We start from the raw sequence: 17,404 nt of genomic DNA on the forward strand, positions 1-17,404 counted from the left end.
ACATGTTCTGTTAATTCATGCATGGCTCCTCACCAGCTGATTTCTTTTTAGGGGCTGATGCTTTTTCCCCTGTTAGCAAATATCCCACTAGCAGAGGAGTCCAGCACTGACCCTCAGATGATGAGCTTGCTAACATAAAATCAAATCCCTCTTCCACTGATGTCTGAAAAAGTGTCATGTTAAGTACTAATTGCACACTATGAAAGTACTTGCAAGTGACAGTATAGGTAGATTTTCTCCATAGCTCCAGGGTTTGCTAGTTTGCTTGATATTAAAAAAAATATTGGAGAATGATATCTTACTCCCTCCCTGAATCAGGAAAAAACTTCAGAAAGTAGTAACTTCTGTTGCCTGTCTCAGTGGCTGTGTCAGCTCTTTGCTGCTCTCAGTCTTCTTGTAGTAGGGCGAATAGGAGACTGGAGAGGGTTCTCACCAAACCAGTTTTGTTCTGCTGCAGTTTTATCTGCTGAGACCTGAGGTGGGTTGACAATGGATTCACAGCTAACCTGAGTAGTTCTGAGCACGTAATGTGGAGGAGAAGGTGTCTGCCTGTATTATACACCCTTAAACCATTGAGATTTATTCTCCAATTTCTGTATAGCAATCATCCAAATTACAGAGCAAAAAGTTTTGTGAATGATGTGCAAAGTACAACCAGGATTCTTTTAAAAATCTAACAGTCAATAAAGTATTCATGCTTTCTGGAATGAAGTTGGGCCTTTATATATCATTGATCCTTTATTAATTTCATTTTAAATACCACTATCCTGATTCACTACGGAAGCATTTTCCATTTTCCATTGCTCTTCCATTAAATATCCAAAGGCAGAATTTTCTGCTTACAGAAAAAGTAATTTCACAGATGACCACAATTGCTGAGGGCCAGATTCAAAAAATTATCATCTTCTCCTCCCTGTCTCCAGAATTTCCTGTCTTTTTTCATTAGCCATACACAGCAAGAGATGAAGCAAGCTGTATGAAACATTGTAATTGGGTGTCTCCCACTGAGGCCACATTAATATGTCATTAGACTAATATCTTTTACTGACACGCTGATATAGTTTTCAGAAAAGATCTGGAAACTTGACAATCTGGATATTGTATTTTAAAAGAATAAAATTACTCATAAATGTTTTATTTAAAAATTTCCTGATTTGCATGGTGCTTTGAAATCTGGCTGAGAGCCTCCCATGTTATCACATCACTACAGAGAGCAGGTTGCCAAAATTACATGTGGAGCTGTGGGGCTCTCAGAAGTCCAAGCAGAAACAGTGCAAAGACCTTGCACTCCAACCCCAGAGGGGAGTGCTCTGCATTCCCTGCACTGGGGTGTCTGCAGCATGACTGCAGCACACTGCCTGGGACACACACTGCCTTCCTTGCAGTGCAGCCAGAAATATTTCACTTTCTGCTTAAAGTCATCGGGCAGCACACACTCCTACATGAGGACATAACCCAAAATTCAATCACTTTGTGTTAGTCCATTTGCAGCCCTTCTACACAGAAAGTGGAGCAGAGCTGTAGGATGGGAATTGTGCCTGTGTTGGATTTCTTTCTAGCAGAGGAATATTTGCTTTAAGTCCTGTATTAGTCAGAAAGGGTCTCAGAGCAGGAACTTCAAGATTTATGTGTGATGTTCATTTCTCACCAACAAATCTGAATGGGAAAACTGCAGTAGATTTTTGTCTTTGTTTTTGGGTTGTTTTTTAGGTTGTTGTTTTGGGGTTTTTTTTGTTTTTTTTAGATGAAGGGCAGATGAAGAGCCTCTGTTCCTGGGAACCCAGAGCAGGAAAACTGTCTTCATTATCTTGAAAAAACAAAAAACAGAGAGAAGTACAAAGAGAGTTTGAAGAGCCCTGTGGTCCCAAAGTGCTGCCTGCCCCTTCTTTTAGCAGCTTTCAAGGTGAGTCCTGTTTGATTTATTTTGGCATATCTTTATGCTGAAGAGCTGTGTCGCTGAGCCACATTTAGCAGAGTGTGAGCACATGGAACTTGCCTTTGGTACTTTACATATCTGTGTCTCCTTTCATCCCAGATTCTGTTAGTAAGATAAAAGGTCCTTGTAGGAGTTGATGCAGGATTAGGGTGTATAGTGGGAATGGCACAGAGATCAGAAGCAGAGCTCTTTCAAAGCCAAATGGGCCACAGCAAAGACTACAAGCTAAACAAAACACAGGACTCAATCGAAAAACATGTTAGTGCTCTCCTTTAAACTATGCCAAATCTTCCCTGCTGCAACTGTGGCATTGTTTAGTTTTTTCCAGTGAGAATGTGAATAAAAAAATCTATTTAAAGTGTTTAAGGAAGTGAATCTTGCATCTGAAATAAATACGTTTTCATGAAGAGCAACGTAGGCTTGTTCTGAGAAGTGAATTGGGTGAAGAGAAAACAGATTGAGAATGCACATACACTCTGTGCCACTCATGAAATTTTATCCAGAGAGCTGCAGCCTGAAAATATTCACTTAACTTTAAATTTCTGTCCCAGATTGTCATGAAGTGTAAAGAGACTATTAGGAGAATGTTAAAATATTTGGTCCAGAAAGAAAATTGGGCATTTCAGAGATTAAAATTTACTGTATGTAATATCTTTCAGACAATTAACAAATCGTTAATTCCAAAGAGTTCTTTGACCTGAACTTAGTTCTACTGCATGCATTAGGATTCATTAATTATAAACTAATTGAGGAGCAATTAATTGGTATTTGAAGGTATTAATTTTTTTGCTGTTGTTTAAATTCAGCTATTTTTTTCTATAACATAATACATAAGAGGCAAAGATTATTGCATTTTAATGTTTTCTACAAATAAATTACACAATTAATTGCTGGCTGCATGGTAAGTAAGAAGATGTCAATTACAAACCTTTATTTTTGGAGGGTTATAAATCAGTTATACAAGTTCTTCCCAAACACAATAAATTAATTAATTAGCAGACACTGTCTTAGCAGACAAGCGTGCTTATTTGCATATATAATGATCTCAGGAGTCTTAATCATTTAGCATTTTCTGTGTACCTTGAGATCCTTGAAGGATGGACTCAGAAAAGTGCAAAGTTTTATTAATATTATCTTTCATTCATTCATTTTAACTATATATGCCACAAGGCTATTTCAGCCAGTTGTGTGTGCTGGATCCCACAATTTATCTATTAGCAAATGTCTCATGGAAATTATTAAAGAGTCGTTTGAACACAGGTGATCACTTAATTTGAGAAGCAGAAAAGGTGAAAGCATCCCTTTAAGGAGAAAGATGAGCCACTGGTTCTTGGAGGACATAAAAACTGAAAGAAAGCATTTCTGTTATACACACCATAAACTTGAAAAGCCTGGTTAAAAACATATTCACAAAAAGATAAATATCTGTCTGTGTAGGTACCTAAGAGATAAATATAAACACACCCAGATGGAAACAGCACACACATAAATAAGGTCCATCATTTCACAGTCATTTTGAATCATTGGATTAAACCACTTAAGGATATGCCAGTTCATATCATAACTGAGCTGCTAAATGGGGCTCTTAGTCCCTTTTCCCTCTCCTCTGCTCCATCTGTGTTCCAAGGCTTACTGTTAGCCTTGGGCTGAGCTTCACAGGCTCATTCTTGAAGTGCTATGGGCTGGTTCAGGGAGCTAAAGACAGGAGACAGTTTGGTTTTGGAGGGGAAGATTCATTTTCTACAGCTTTAGATGCCTGAACCATCCCACAATGGGTCCAGGCAATCACTGGAGCAGTCACAGGAGCAGGACAAATCTGAAAGGAGGTCAGCTTAGTTCTCAAATCAGATTTTACCACAGATTGGGAGTAGTCCCTCTGCATTTGGTGGTGGGAGCCAGACCCTTCCAAAAAGTAGGGTGGTCTCAGACTGGGTGCAAGTCCCCTTCTTCACTGACTACAGAGGAGGAATAAGGTGAAAACACTTCTTTAACACTTAATGCCTAAGATTAGATCATTCTAATTTGGGATAAACAAAATCTTGATTAAATGAAAAGTACGTATTTTCATGGGGTTTTAGGATTTAAGTTAAAGAGGAATATGGCCATGTCTCTTGGGCTTTAAAGCAAAAAAACCCATTTAAAATGTTCATCAAGATTTCTTTGAAAGCTATTTAAACATCTGAATAAAAGGAAGATGTATTGTTATTTAGAGCTCCTTGGAAAATCTCCAAGCTTTAATTGCACTTCACTTTCATTTCAGCAAGAATGAATCTGAATGAAAGTGTCTCTGTCCTGTGGTGCTCTTTCATTCCCCATCTTAGCTCCTGCAAAAATAATGCTCTTCTGAAGCCAAGCTCAGCCAGGGCTGTGGATTTAGACATCTCTTTTGGCTCCTGGCAGATTTTCTCTTGTTTTGAGACTAAATTAAAAGCACGTTTGAAAGTAGCAATGTCAATTTTCCTAATTATCTGAAACGTGGTGACTATAAATGCCACACTACCTATTAAACAAATAGATTCAAGAATGTTCAGTCGATGATATGCAGACAAATTGACTTTTTACAGCGAATCCAGTGGCTTTCTCTGAGATTTTCAGGCCAGATCATGTGCACACTGGGTGCAGCATGGGGTTTCTGGGTATATTGAACTTACATTTCTGTACATACACAGAAAACTGACCTTGCTACCCGAGAACTTGCTGAACATGTTCTCTGGAGTGTCTCTGTGTTCTCTGATACTCCAAATGCCACAAGAGTCAAAGGAAAAAATGAGCTGAAAGACAAGACAACTCTGGAGAAACCCAGGTCAGGTTATCTTTTATGTGGGTAATGAGAGGAGAACTCTTTCTGTATCCTGTGTCTAAGCACACTTGCTGAGATCTGTGGCAGTGCACTTTAAACTCAGCTTTCCCATGGAAACTTCTTAATAACATACACGTGTGTGCTGAGCTCTACATGAATTTTCATACAGTATCAGGAATTCCTCATCAGCTGAGTGAGGATATTATGAGCCAGGTTGTTTAGTACCTAAAGTAGGTCACTCAAACTTTGGCTTACATTTAAACAGACATTAGGAACTGTGGGAAGAAACTCTGGAGTCAGAATTCGTTTACTTTGTTATACTGAACCCTAAATGTATGTAAAAATTGCAAAGCAGGAGAAAATTTGGCATATCTGTAGCTGTCATTTTAACTCATATAAAGAAAACAAAGAAGAGTTTATAAAGAATGAGATTCTATTTTCTGAAATTAGTCTCTGATCCCAGTTATACTGCATTTGAATTTCACACACGTAAAGCATATTATAAGTTTTTAAATCAAATAAAGAAATTTATAAAAGAATCCATAATGGAAACTTTTGGATTTTTCAAAAGCATAATCTTTTCTATATCAGTGATAAAATCATAATGTATTCTATATGCCTGCATTTAAAAGGGAGTAGTATAAGTTATTGTTAAGGCTGTAGGTGGTACACATTTGTACTGACAGTGGCCAGTCAACCAAATAGGAATGGGTCAATTCTCGTATTTATTTTCTTCTGTTCTGTCAATGTCCAGTGACAAATCTTGCATATTTTTGCATGTTGCTGTGAGGTTGTACACCTACATGTTTCACATGTGTGGAAAAGGAATCTAGGGAATATTTCCCATTCCTTTTCAGAGGATGTTAATGCATGGAGAGTTAGCAAGAAAACTGGGCATTTCCTCGAGACTTATCTTTAGAGAGGGAGGAGCAATCTCTGTTCACTGACCTCCAATGATCTGATTTTGCCCAATGCTGGCTGGCTCAGCTGTTGGTGGTTATGTTTTTGAACATTTGGACTTAATCTGCTCAGAGAAGTTTTTTGTGTGTTTTCATTGTGAGTGATGGGGTCTGCACCACTGACAAGCTGTGGGACTTGACATTATCATTTTGGTGATTTTTTGCTTCTATTTTTAGTAGCATTGTTCAAGGTATTCTCACACATCTGAGGAAGTGTTGATGCTATTGGACCTTAAATACTGTGTACAGTTCTCTGCTAACCTTCCCAGGAAAATGGAATCTGGAATAAAGAATGGCTGCAGGGATCTGGAAGCATGACCTATGTAAGAAAGCTGAAAGGGCTTAGACTGCTCTCCTTGACAGCCATAAGGGTTGAACCTGAGGCTTCCCGTGAAATTCAATATACACATCTTTGCATTGAGATGCTGTGAGCCTACAGACCAGATTTAGTTTATGAAACTCTTAATTTTGCAATTTGCTCATTACAGATTGAAAAAATGTCTCTAAGATGCATTTATACTGCCAAATATTTCACAGAGATATTAGTGTGTTCTTGACTTAAGAAATGTCTTCCGTATGCCTCACAAAGTTGAAATCTAAATACATAAACTGTCAATGTATATAGATTAAACAGATATATTTTGATTTTCACTATGCAGTTGTTTTTCTAGGATTTTTTATAATTTTGCCTGCTTCAAAACTAGTACTCTCATTCTTGATTTAGCATTCCTAAACCTGATCACTGTTAAAACTTATTTATAAATGAGATGGATTTGCTGAAGTTTTACACAGAAGATGTTTTTTAACCCATGTAAAACCCAATGTTTTCATAATCTCTAAATGAAGTAAATTCATCTTTTTGGAAAATCTAAATGCAATGCTAAAAAGCTGTATATGACAATTCTTTTCTGAGCTGTGAATGCATTGTTCAGTTCATCTACATGCAGAGCTGGTAGTGCTAGTGGTATTCAAGAAGCATATGCGTGGGCTAATTGGATTTTCCATTTTCCATTACTTCTTTGTTGAATATGTGCAAGCTTAAAAGATTCAGGGTAATAAAACCAGCATAATGCTACTTGTATATGATTACCTCTGTCTTGTCAATGACTTAATCTCAGAGTTAATGTCATTTATTTTTCAGATTTGAGAATGAGTCATCACCTATCAAAATATTAAACTGATTCTCACACTACAATATTGATTGGCAGAACTGAAAGTGTCCTTAAAGTTGGTTTTTTGAGTTTGAAAATTAATGCAACAAGATCTAGTTGTGGGTAGTATATTGGTTTTTTCTCCTGTGACATATTGTTGGAACAACAGGATGGGTGATGATAGCGAGAGAGTGTTTTTAAAGTTGGGTTTTTGTTTGGGGGTTTTTTTTGGTTGTTTTTGGTGTTTGGGGGTTTTTTGGTTTGTTTTTTTTGTTGTTGTTGTTGTTGTTTGTTTGTTTGTTTGTTTGGGGTTTTTTTGGGGGAGGTTTTGTTGTTGCTGTTGTTTTTTGGTTTGATGTTTGTTTGTTTTGGTTTTTTTGTTTGTTTGTTTTTTGGGTTTTGTGGTTTTTTGCTAAACCTTTTGTAGGAGAACATTACCAATAGCTTGAATTTGGGATTGTCTTGTGAGACCACTGATTTGCCTTATTTCTCTCTCCTAATGATGACACATTGTTAGGATGCACAACATATGGAGAAAAAAAGCCCACTAAATATAAAAAGGAAAAACTGACTACGAGAACTAAGGAAGACTGGGATATTTAGTCACTTATTTTTACTGAAATTCAGTAAGCAGGGCTTGGGCATCAGAATTTAGTGGAAACTTTTGAAACTTTTTCCCTTCTTTTCACTACTCCCCATTTTGAAGGTAATGGAAAGACAAGTACTAGATACCAACATAACAAAGAATCTTATCCAGTAGTGGAAAATGGATGGGAAAGTGTCAATATGGGAATAGAGGGTAGAAAAACAATAGGGTAAAGAAGCTGGATCTGCCCTTAGCACTGTCTGGAGTGTGGGAACAGGCTTGCAGGATTTTTTTTCATTTCTTCTGTACCTTGTCTCCCTGTTTTCTTTTCATTTTTAAAGGGGAGTTGTTTACTAGTGGTATAATCATAGCTTTGTTTTATTGTGGTGAGGCTGTCAAGTAACACACCAGCAAAAGTCCAGAAAAATCCCCAAAAGGCCACCCTGAGCATTCGTGCAAGTAATCAACAGTGATAAATTTAGCATGGAACATTTGGTGGTGTAAGCTGCAGATTGAGAACAATGGATTTCTCCACTATGATAGTAGAGACTAGCTGCCCCCCATCCACTAATTATCTATGGAAATGAGGGTTGGGACTTGCTACAGGATTAATTTCTTGGCAACTGCTGAAAATTATAGTGATTTTGAGAAAGTAGCAATCAAAGAAGATGTCTGTACATGTTTGTTTGCCAAAAATAGCACTGCTAATACTTGGCTGTGTTTTAAAGTCTTGAGCAAAATATATCCTCCCATTTCAGTACTGCCTGAGTGCTGAACAAGCAACATGAACACTATGGCATCCTGAGGTAGCAAAAGCATTCAGGAGACATTTGAAGATGTCAAAGCATCTGTTTTCCCCACTAATTTTGTGCACTGGTGTTTGACAGAGGCCATGATGTGGAGGTGGGCTTGTGTCTCTGCAGCTGTGATAGTCTTCCTCTGTTCTCTGGAGATGTGCTGGGAAGGGGAACAGAGCCAAGGGGAGCTGAACAGTAAAAATATTGCAGAGATTTGATTCCCCCCAACACCAGGATAGGTTTTCTATGACAGATGATAAAGAGGGCCCATATTCTGTTCTGACATGTGATAGAATTTAGCTGAGATTATGGAAAGATTGGTGATTGTATTAATGGTCTCATTGATTCTAAATTTCACTCTATCAGTTTAAGCAAAGGCTTAGTCATCTCACTCACTATCTAGAACATGCAATTTCTCCAGGAGATACCTAGCTTTACTAATTCAGGAAAAGGGAAATATTGGAAACAGAGTTGTCCAGGTCTGTATGAGTATGCACACTCTAGGTCACTCCTCTCAGATGGCAACTTCCAGGTTTTTCTCCTGCAGGTTTATCACTGCACAATTAGTCTAACTGTTTTTAGGGATGATTTGTGCAAAGCATACTCAGTCCTTTGTTTTATAGATGTTATTACAAACTGAGATAGCCTCAGGTACTTAGTAAAAGTATATTTTAAAAAACAATGAAACTTGAAAAAGACACAACTGCAAATATTCATAGAACCCTTAGCATTGGTCTTGAAAGAATTTCAACAATATATCTTTACACTGTACATCCTCTGAGTCAGACATCTCCATCACATGCAGACCACAGGATATTAGACAGCACACTGAATTCTGCATTAATGACTTTTAAATATTCCTCACAAGCCCTGATATTGCTTGAGCTGTGGGAACAGTTTTCTGTGAGGCTTACTGCCAAATCTTTCACTTTTGTTATTCTTGTATGAAACTGTGGCAATTTAGCACAAGCCTGTACTAAAAGCTCACATTTTATATACTCACAAAGTGCAAAAATCAATGCATGAGCAGGCAGAGAAATACTAAAATGCCTGCAATCTGAAAGCAAGGCTACCTGCAATCCTGTTTCATCAGTCTGGCTAAGTACCCAAAGTCAGGAAGCTTATCTAATCCATCCAGACTTCTTGATGATGAAAATCTCACAAAAACAAAGGATTCTGAGACTTTGTCATTTCAGTCATTCAGAAAATATGAGACACGCTCGTGCATCTTTCATATTTCATCTTTTGCTGTCTGCAGACAAATCAGAAAATGAGAACACTGAACAACGCCTAAAAAAATAAAAAGTAACCTTTTAAGAAAATCCTTAACATTTTGGCTCGTGTCTAATGACAAAAATGAGGTAATTCTCTTCTTGCTTTTGACACAGCTGATTGATCCCTGCTGGGAGTGCATGTTCACATTTGCCTGCTTGATTAAGACATGAAAAGGATTCAGGGTCCAAATTCCAGCCAGGTGTAATTCTACCCAGATTGAGGGAATTTTTTTCCCCTAGTGATTTTTAGAGCTTTTCACAGTTAAAAATTAAGTGACCTTTGTGATTCCACTTTACAAATGTTTCGTAATGAAAACAGAATTGGTATGAAACTTCATTATCACAGCAAAGCATTTCATACTGTGACAACCCAGCTCCTTTCAGAATAAATGAAAAACATTGTCCAAGTTGAATGGCAAAAATGCCTATTCCTGAAGGGACTTCAGCCCTAAAGTTCTCAGCCTAGGGGCGTTTCCTGATCTGCCTACCTCCCAACAGGTTCTTTGCTTGTCAATACAAGTGTTTTGTCAACCTGTCATTTTATCAAGGGATATTCAGTCTTTCGTGTTCCAACTTCATATATATACTGCAGTGTTTAAAGAAACGTTTTTTCAAAATATGTGCACCAGTGAATTAACAAATATAACAATGACCACACTCAAAATGTACTCCACTTGCAGGAGAAATAGTGGTTCTGGCTGCTGACCATGGTGTAGGGATCTTTGAAATGTCTGATCTCTCACAAAACGTCCTGGATTGCAGCAGCAGAGAGAAGCATGAGCACATGGTATGTTCCCCTGTTCTCCTCCTATCTCCCATAATTAGAAAAAGTCCTTCTAACTTCTTGTTCCTTTTCATGAGCATCCCAGACTATGAAAGATTATTAAAAGTGATCCATGACTCAGTTAACAGATTGTTAGCTAGAACAGTCTCCTCAATCTGAAACGCAGATTCAAATAGAGAAAAAAGTTCCCAAATTTAATTTTCTCTTGTATTGACATTTGTGTGTCCCTGCATGGTTTTAATGGTAAAACTTAAAAATATTAACAGCTTAATTATATTAAAATGAAGGAATAGCTTGTAAAAAAAAAAAGGCTAAGCCTTAATCATATTAAAATGATAGAATAGCTTGTAAAAAAAAAAGCTAAGACAATGAGTCTTGTTACTATTTTAACTTTTCAGAGAAAGGTTCAAACCAGATCACAAAGCTAAAGTGCCAGAACATTTACAAAAAATGACTCATCACAATGTGTCCTAAAATAAAGCAGCATGCACTTAATGCCTCCTGACAGAAGTGTGTCCTGCAAATTTCCCAGGCTAGATTTATACACGTACCTTTAAGCCAAAGAAGCACTTGAGCTTCTATTTGCTGATCAAAACCAGGGCAGAGCTCTGTTTTCAGTTCAGCCACCTCTAATCAGTGGAAGTTTAAAGGGCTTTTGAAAGACTGAACAAAGCGCATGTGGCCAAGACGAAGCGCTTGTCAACTCCAGGGAGCAATCCAGCATTGCCAGCCAGAGTCAATCTGTTCTTGTGTGACAGCACAGACACAGCCACGAGCAAAGGCCACTCAATTCACTGACAAGTGTGGAGTCAGCTATGACCACAGCCAGGGAAACGTGATCCTTTGTGTCTGAGGTACCTGCTAGCAAGAACCTGTGCCATGGCCACGTTCAGTGCTCCAGATGGCAGAGTTTCCCATGGCGTGGTGTGCTGCAAGCCCTGCACATTCATCCTGTCCCCTATTGCTGGGTTATGCATCTCCTGCAGTAATGTTTGCTTCAGCCAGGAAAAGTGACTTTCTAAATGATGCTTCAACTAAAGAAAGCACGGGTGATTATTACCTATGCTTAATTACATACAAATACACTGTTACCAAGAAGAGATTGCAGACACAGAAACTCCAGTGGTCCTGTGTTGCTGTCCAGCTTTAAATCTGTCTCCTTCCTGCTCAGGCATATGCATTTATATTTACTGCTATATTTTTACCACTGGACCCCAGCCACTCTCAGTGCAGTGATTGTAATTAGATGTTCAGGGCTTTCTTCTGTCCTTGTGGCCGACTACATCTTCAGACCTTGCTCTGGAAATAAAAGTAAGAATTCTTCTATGGGCTTTCCTATGATGCAGATCAACTGGCAAATAAAATTTCAGACCAAATGATCAAAGTTTGGCAGAGTAAAAAATGGTATTTGAAAATGCGATGCTGAAGTGTGAAACAGCAGCAGAAAATAATAGAAGGCACTACCATTCCCATCTGTGCTAAAATTCTGACTTTGAAATCTATTTAGCTCTGGCCCATTCCAGTTTTGCCCCTTCCAGGATAGGTCATCAGGGATAACAGAACAGCAGCAGTGTTAAGGATTGCAAGATTGTTAAAGTCTAAGAATAACTGAATGAAACTGACAGCTCACATACACATGAAGACATCTACCAACTCATTCCTAGAGCACCTCATGAGAGAAAAATGTGTGTTTTCAAATGAGTTATGACTGGGAAAGTGGATGTAGAACAGAAGCATTTGTTACACCTTCAGGAAGAGTTAGGCAGATGCATCCTTTGCTGTGAATGCTTGTGCAGTGCCATCAAAATACAAAATTGTCTGCTGTGACTGTGGTGTGATGGAAGATGTTCTAAACTTTGTCAGTAGTATGTAGTGATGTGTAAAATTCCAGCTATGAAGAAAAAATGCATGTTTCGTGTAATGGTACATAAATAAATGGGGAGCTTTAGTGCCTGTCTGTGCCTATACAGATGAGGAAGTTAATTCCTCCAGCCCAGGGAGGCTGCAGTTTAAAAGGGAGCCTTCCAAAGTCTTGCTGTTAATAGTGCAGCTTAGACAGAGTGCTTTGCTCTCCTGCCTTTTTGTCTGTGGTAATTCACCTCCAGAGCAATATTATAGATCAGACACTCTGAATCAATAATATTTGCATGCATTTATGTGTAGTTCATGCTAAGGAGAGTAAGCCAGAGCTAATTAAGCTAAAACATCATTTGTACACTTGGCAGCTCCCTGTTAACTTTGAACAGTCCAGTACATAAAAGCACAAGGATCAAAAGATCTAGAACTGAAATAGTGGGGACAGCTGATTTAAACAGAAAGACTGTAAAAATCAAGTGCCTCATGAAAGCATCTGGGTTTCTCCAAAGCTAAATGACACATCTTGCTAATACCCAAAGGCAGGCAATAAATTACCCACAATCAGATGATAGTTCTCAGATTTCTTTAACAATATCTGAACACCGCCCATGTATTTAAAAGTCAAAATGATTTTTTTCAGAACTGTAGGAAGAACAGCTTGATGGATATCTATTATTTATTTGATCACAAGTGAAGCAAAGATCAGCCTCTATGCTAATCAGGATTTCCTAGTCTGGAACAAGATAATTTTTCAGATCAGCTTGATTTATTTTATTTAAGATCCTCACACCAGGCTACCAGATACTGACACCAAGCTGCTGTTGTTTCCTTGTTGTCCTGGTTTAGGGCAAATCTGGGAGGCACCCCCGAATGGGGTCCCTCTAGAAAGGTGTTTTCTGGGTTTTCAGTCCAGAGCAGGGCTGATCAGTTCTAGGAAAAAGCAAAGCCACAGTACAGGCAACTTCTCTGCTTCAGCTAGCTAAAAACTAACAAAAAAGCAAAGGAGAGCTCTCTGCTGCTGTCCGTGCTGCAAACACAGTCCAGGAGCAGGACAGCTGAAGCTCTTACATCTGTGTTTTGAAAACAGCCACCTCAGACATTCCATTGCTTCTCCTCCTTCCTCCTTCACTCTCAGATCTAGTTCTAAATTCTAAATGTGCAAAACTTATTTCTGGACTAAACAGATGAATGGAGATACAATTCAGCATTATAAAGTCACCCCAGGACACCTGTATAAAAAATGGCAGAATCAACAGTGCTTTGAACAAGGGCATCTCATTCATGAAGTGAAATGCATATACAATTATGTAGGTTCTAGATTTGAGGGAAGGGGATGTACATTCATTGTGCCTGAATTTATAAGTGGTACACTTACGTGTAAAGAGCCTCTTCTTACCACTAGCAGATATTTAGAATCTATTTCTATGTAAACTATTTAACCCTTCTGAACCTCATTTAAATTTGCTGCCACTCTGTAGAGAACTCACAGCTTTATCTCTGTGTTTCAGACCTGTCTCATTCTGCTCAAAATAAAATTGGAGCCTTGTTGTTGTCTGACCATCAGCTTGAACTGAACAGGGCTAAAACAGAGCTTTTAATCTTTCTCTCTGAGCTACCTCCCTGTCATGTCCTTCAACACTGCAATCCTGCTTGCTGCTTAGGCCACTAACTGGAACACCATACTTGTCCTGTAATATTTTCGAGTCCTCATAGTCACACTATACCTGAATCCTGCAAGGTTGGTTTGGGTCTTTTTAAAAAAATCTTAGATCTTGCCCACACAGCTGAAATGCTCATCCAGAAACTGTTCATCTATCTTGATTATTGCATCATCGTTTTTACTGGCATTGCAAATATATTTTGCTCTGTCTACATTCATCTAGAACATTGCTGCCAAGACTATTTAAGTAGCTTGTTGTTTTAATCATTTTGTTAAAGGACAAATGCAGACAGTGGAGTTTAATTTGGGCAACACAGAATTCCCTTATATCTCATTTACACCAAATAAATGAAGGTACCATTTTATTTGGCTCTACTTGACTTGCTTCCTTCTCCTAAAACACTCAGGAGAGTTTGGATTCTCTTCCTGCACCTCTTTCTGCTTTCTAGAGGCTGGCTTGTGGTGGTTGAGCTCTTGTACTCTTTAAAAGAGAAACCAATGTGCTTTTCTACATTCTTCTTATACATGAGCAGCACTGTCAGAGGGATTTCACAGAGCTGCTCCCTCGTTCTGCTTGGATACCTAAATCACCATCACCTGGACAAAAATAGGTGTTGTTCATGTTTGGTGCTGCCGCTGATCAAACTGACAAATGCTGCTTCCTGAACTTCTCTGTGCTGCCTGAGAGCATCTTGGCTCTTCCCTTAAACACAGATTGTGTGCTCTCTGGGGCAGGGGCTGTGTCTGAGACATGATTAATGGCACAGAGCACCCACTGGTGTCTACTAACTGTAACCAAAAAAATACAGAGTGCTTGTATATGTGTTCCTATTTGGTGTCCTGTGACTTTCACTAGTGTTTTTAGAATAACACTTCAGCAGTTACACACAGGAAAAATTGATCATTTTCAACAAATATGCTTAGAGGAATGTGCTTACAATTCATGGATACAGTAGCCATGAATAAGAAGGTGTGTGTATGGACAGGTGGAGACAATATTTGGAAAGAGAAGAAAACCTATTTCTATTAGTATGTATAAGAGTTCTCTAAAGACCTTTATGATTTTCAGTATCAAGTACAGCGATAGCAATTATTATGAATCTCAAGAAAACATTTTTTCGTTATGAAGAAGAGAGAAGAGAGACAGAAAACTTAGATCTCTTGCCAGCATTCACTACAATCTTCAACTAATCAGATCTGGGGAAAAATCCAAAATTAATACTGTCAAACTGAGCAACAGATGTTGAAAGAGAATCAGGCACTGCAAGAAAATTGATGTGCCAATGAAAATTAGACAGACAGGAAATTCTCACTAAATAAAACCCAGCAGGTTAGAGGGGCTTAAAAAAAAAAAAAAGTAATTTCAGATCATTTAGCTAGTTCATCTTTGTGTAACCATATTAATAGTGTTTTATCTTTTTTTTCACTTGTTATACACATATTTGTGTAGTAAAAAGAAATGTATATGCTGTTTTACATTTCTGCAAAACACCTTTTCTCTATTCACTCAAGACAGATTGGCTTCATCTTACTTGCAAGACTTTCTAGGTTGTGTTCCAACTTGTCAGCCCTTACTTCTCTTCAGCAGCCATTGTTTGCCTTTGTCTCTGGGTGCAGACAAAGAGGCTTCAGTTGATTGTTTGCAAGAATATGAAATAAATTTACATTCATCAGAGTAATGGATTTCCATTTCCAGGGGCTAAGCCAGGGAACAGCTGAATTTAGAAGCAGACTTGTTTGCAGGGTGGCTACAGCAGCATCCGTCTGTAAGTGGTTATGCACAGCATAGGCATTTTTAGGGTATAGACTTTGTTATCCCTGCATTTCTCAGACAAGAGCCCAAATATTGGAAGGTTGTCTGCAGATTTGGAGATTCTTTTGCCAGCTACAGCTGCCAGGCCTCTCATTTAAGTCGGTAAAACAGATGTGATTAGGTCAAACATTTTTGAGCCAAAAGCTTGACAAACGTAATAATTTGAAAAGCAAAGGAAAAAAAAGACTAATCTTTTGTGTCTTCTAACTCATCTCATGTTTTCTCTCAGACAGCAGCTGCTGCTTTAAGTTGCATACAGCATTATTATTTTTGTTTCCCTGGTTTGACTCATTTCTTTTGGAAAGAGAGCTCTTAGCTTTTTTTTTTTGGCAAGCAGAATTCTGGCCTGAGTGTGGATTTTTCTCCCACTCTCACTTACTCACACATGCTTTCCTTCCTTTGCTGCTTTTCCAGCTCTTTAGCTGTTCCTCCCTCTCCTGTACTTGCAACAACCACAGGGGGTTCATGCAATAGCATTGAGAGGTACCTACAGGCTGAGTGTGACCTGGCACCTGTCTGCTGCCTCTGTTAACACTTCAACAAATAAAAGCAAGTTGAGAAATTATTTTCTTTTCAGGGATGTAAAAACTAACTAAAACAAAATAAAATTCACTATTTTGGTGTATGTGTGTGTGCATGTGTGTGTTGGAACTGGAAAACTGGAACTGTGATGAACTGGATCAGTTACTGGCTTTGGACTGGAGCAATGCCTTTGCTGTGTGTGAGCCAAGCCCCTTACCAGATGGCAACTCTTCAGCTGGCATGGATTAGGACAGGTAAGCAGCATTGTGCAGACTATTGAGTTTATGAACATTCCTGTCCATGTTTAACTGATCTCTTGTTTTATTGGGATCTCTGTGAGTATCTGTCGTGGTGGTGCAGATTGTGGAATGCCTTGCCAGAGATGGAGACAGGAATCCACACGGAACTGAGTGCAGTTTTCCCTTGGAGGCAGAACAATGGAAGATTTCCATCGATGAGACAGGAGTAGGGACTGTGCCTCTACACAGTAATTGCTTATCAGGGCAAGGGAACAGGGTGCTTTTCTGTTCTTAAGTCCTTTACATAAGTATTGTGCCAATAGCATCCTACTGTCTCTATTATCTGATAATTATCTGCAAGTTTCCCTTCAATGCCAGAAATTAATTCCCTCGAAATTCAGCTATATGCCATTCTTTTCTTCCCAGGTCCATCACTTCATTCCATGGAATTCAGAATATCATTTAGACCAAGTTTAGAATTAAAAGAAAGTAAAAATCACTAAAGAGAGCTAAACCCTGGGTTTGAAGTAAAGGACATCCTAGGAGTAAGGAACAAGTAAGAACTAAGTCCACTGGGGTTCCAGGAAATGTTCACCAGAGGTCTTCTCAGTTCTTATCCATCACTCTGACTCTGGGTTGCAGAAAAAGCAAACATAGAGGGTTTTATTAGAAAGGTGATACAACTCAATAGGTCTCATAAAAATAAAGGAAACAAAAAAAAATACCCTAGGAACTGTAATATGATTTTTATAAAGTGGAGCCCCTTTAAATTCTACTAATGCTTAAGTGTTGTGAAATTTTAGGCTCAGATCTGAGTTTTCCATTTTGATGGGCCTGGAACAGCAAGGGAAAGAGATGGATGTAAAAACGAAGAATCCCAGAGCAACTGTACCCAAAAAAAATAAAGCAGACCAAAGTGGCTCATCCTGAAGACTCTTTGCAAGACAACTGGACTCTGAAGTTGCTGTCAGGCTTGGAGAGTGGCAGATTGAGTGGATGGTTTTAATACTTTTTCTCTTCTTCATT

At 38.5% G+C, this 17,404-nt stretch overlaps 2 long non-coding RNA genes across 4 annotated transcripts in view; both read left to right on the forward strand.

Annotated features, from left to right (window-relative positions):
* Nucleotides 1-17,404, forward strand: part of LOC148222235 (uncharacterized) — a 320,157-nt gene that overhangs the window by 168,405 nt on the left and 134,348 nt on the right. For all 3 annotated transcript variants that reach the window (XR_015806503.1, XR_015806502.1, XR_015806501.1), the window contains one exon: nt 1,745-1,903. This is a non-coding gene — a long non-coding RNA (uncharacterized LOC148222235). The remainder of the gene's footprint in view (nt 1-1,744; nt 1,904-17,404) is intronic.
* Nucleotides 10,193-17,369, forward strand: LOC148222237 (uncharacterized). Its single transcript, XR_015806629.1, has 3 exons — nt 10,193-10,290; nt 16,302-16,393; nt 17,182-17,369. It is a non-coding gene; the product is annotated as an uncharacterized LOC148222237 (long non-coding RNA).

Source organism: Sturnus vulgaris, chromosome 13 (assembly GCF_052056855.1).
Source record: "Sturnus vulgaris isolate bStuVul1 chromosome 13, bStuVul1.hap1, whole genome shotgun sequence".
In the NCBI taxonomy this organism is placed as follows: Eukaryota; Metazoa; Chordata; class Aves; order Passeriformes; family Sturnidae; genus Sturnus; species Sturnus vulgaris.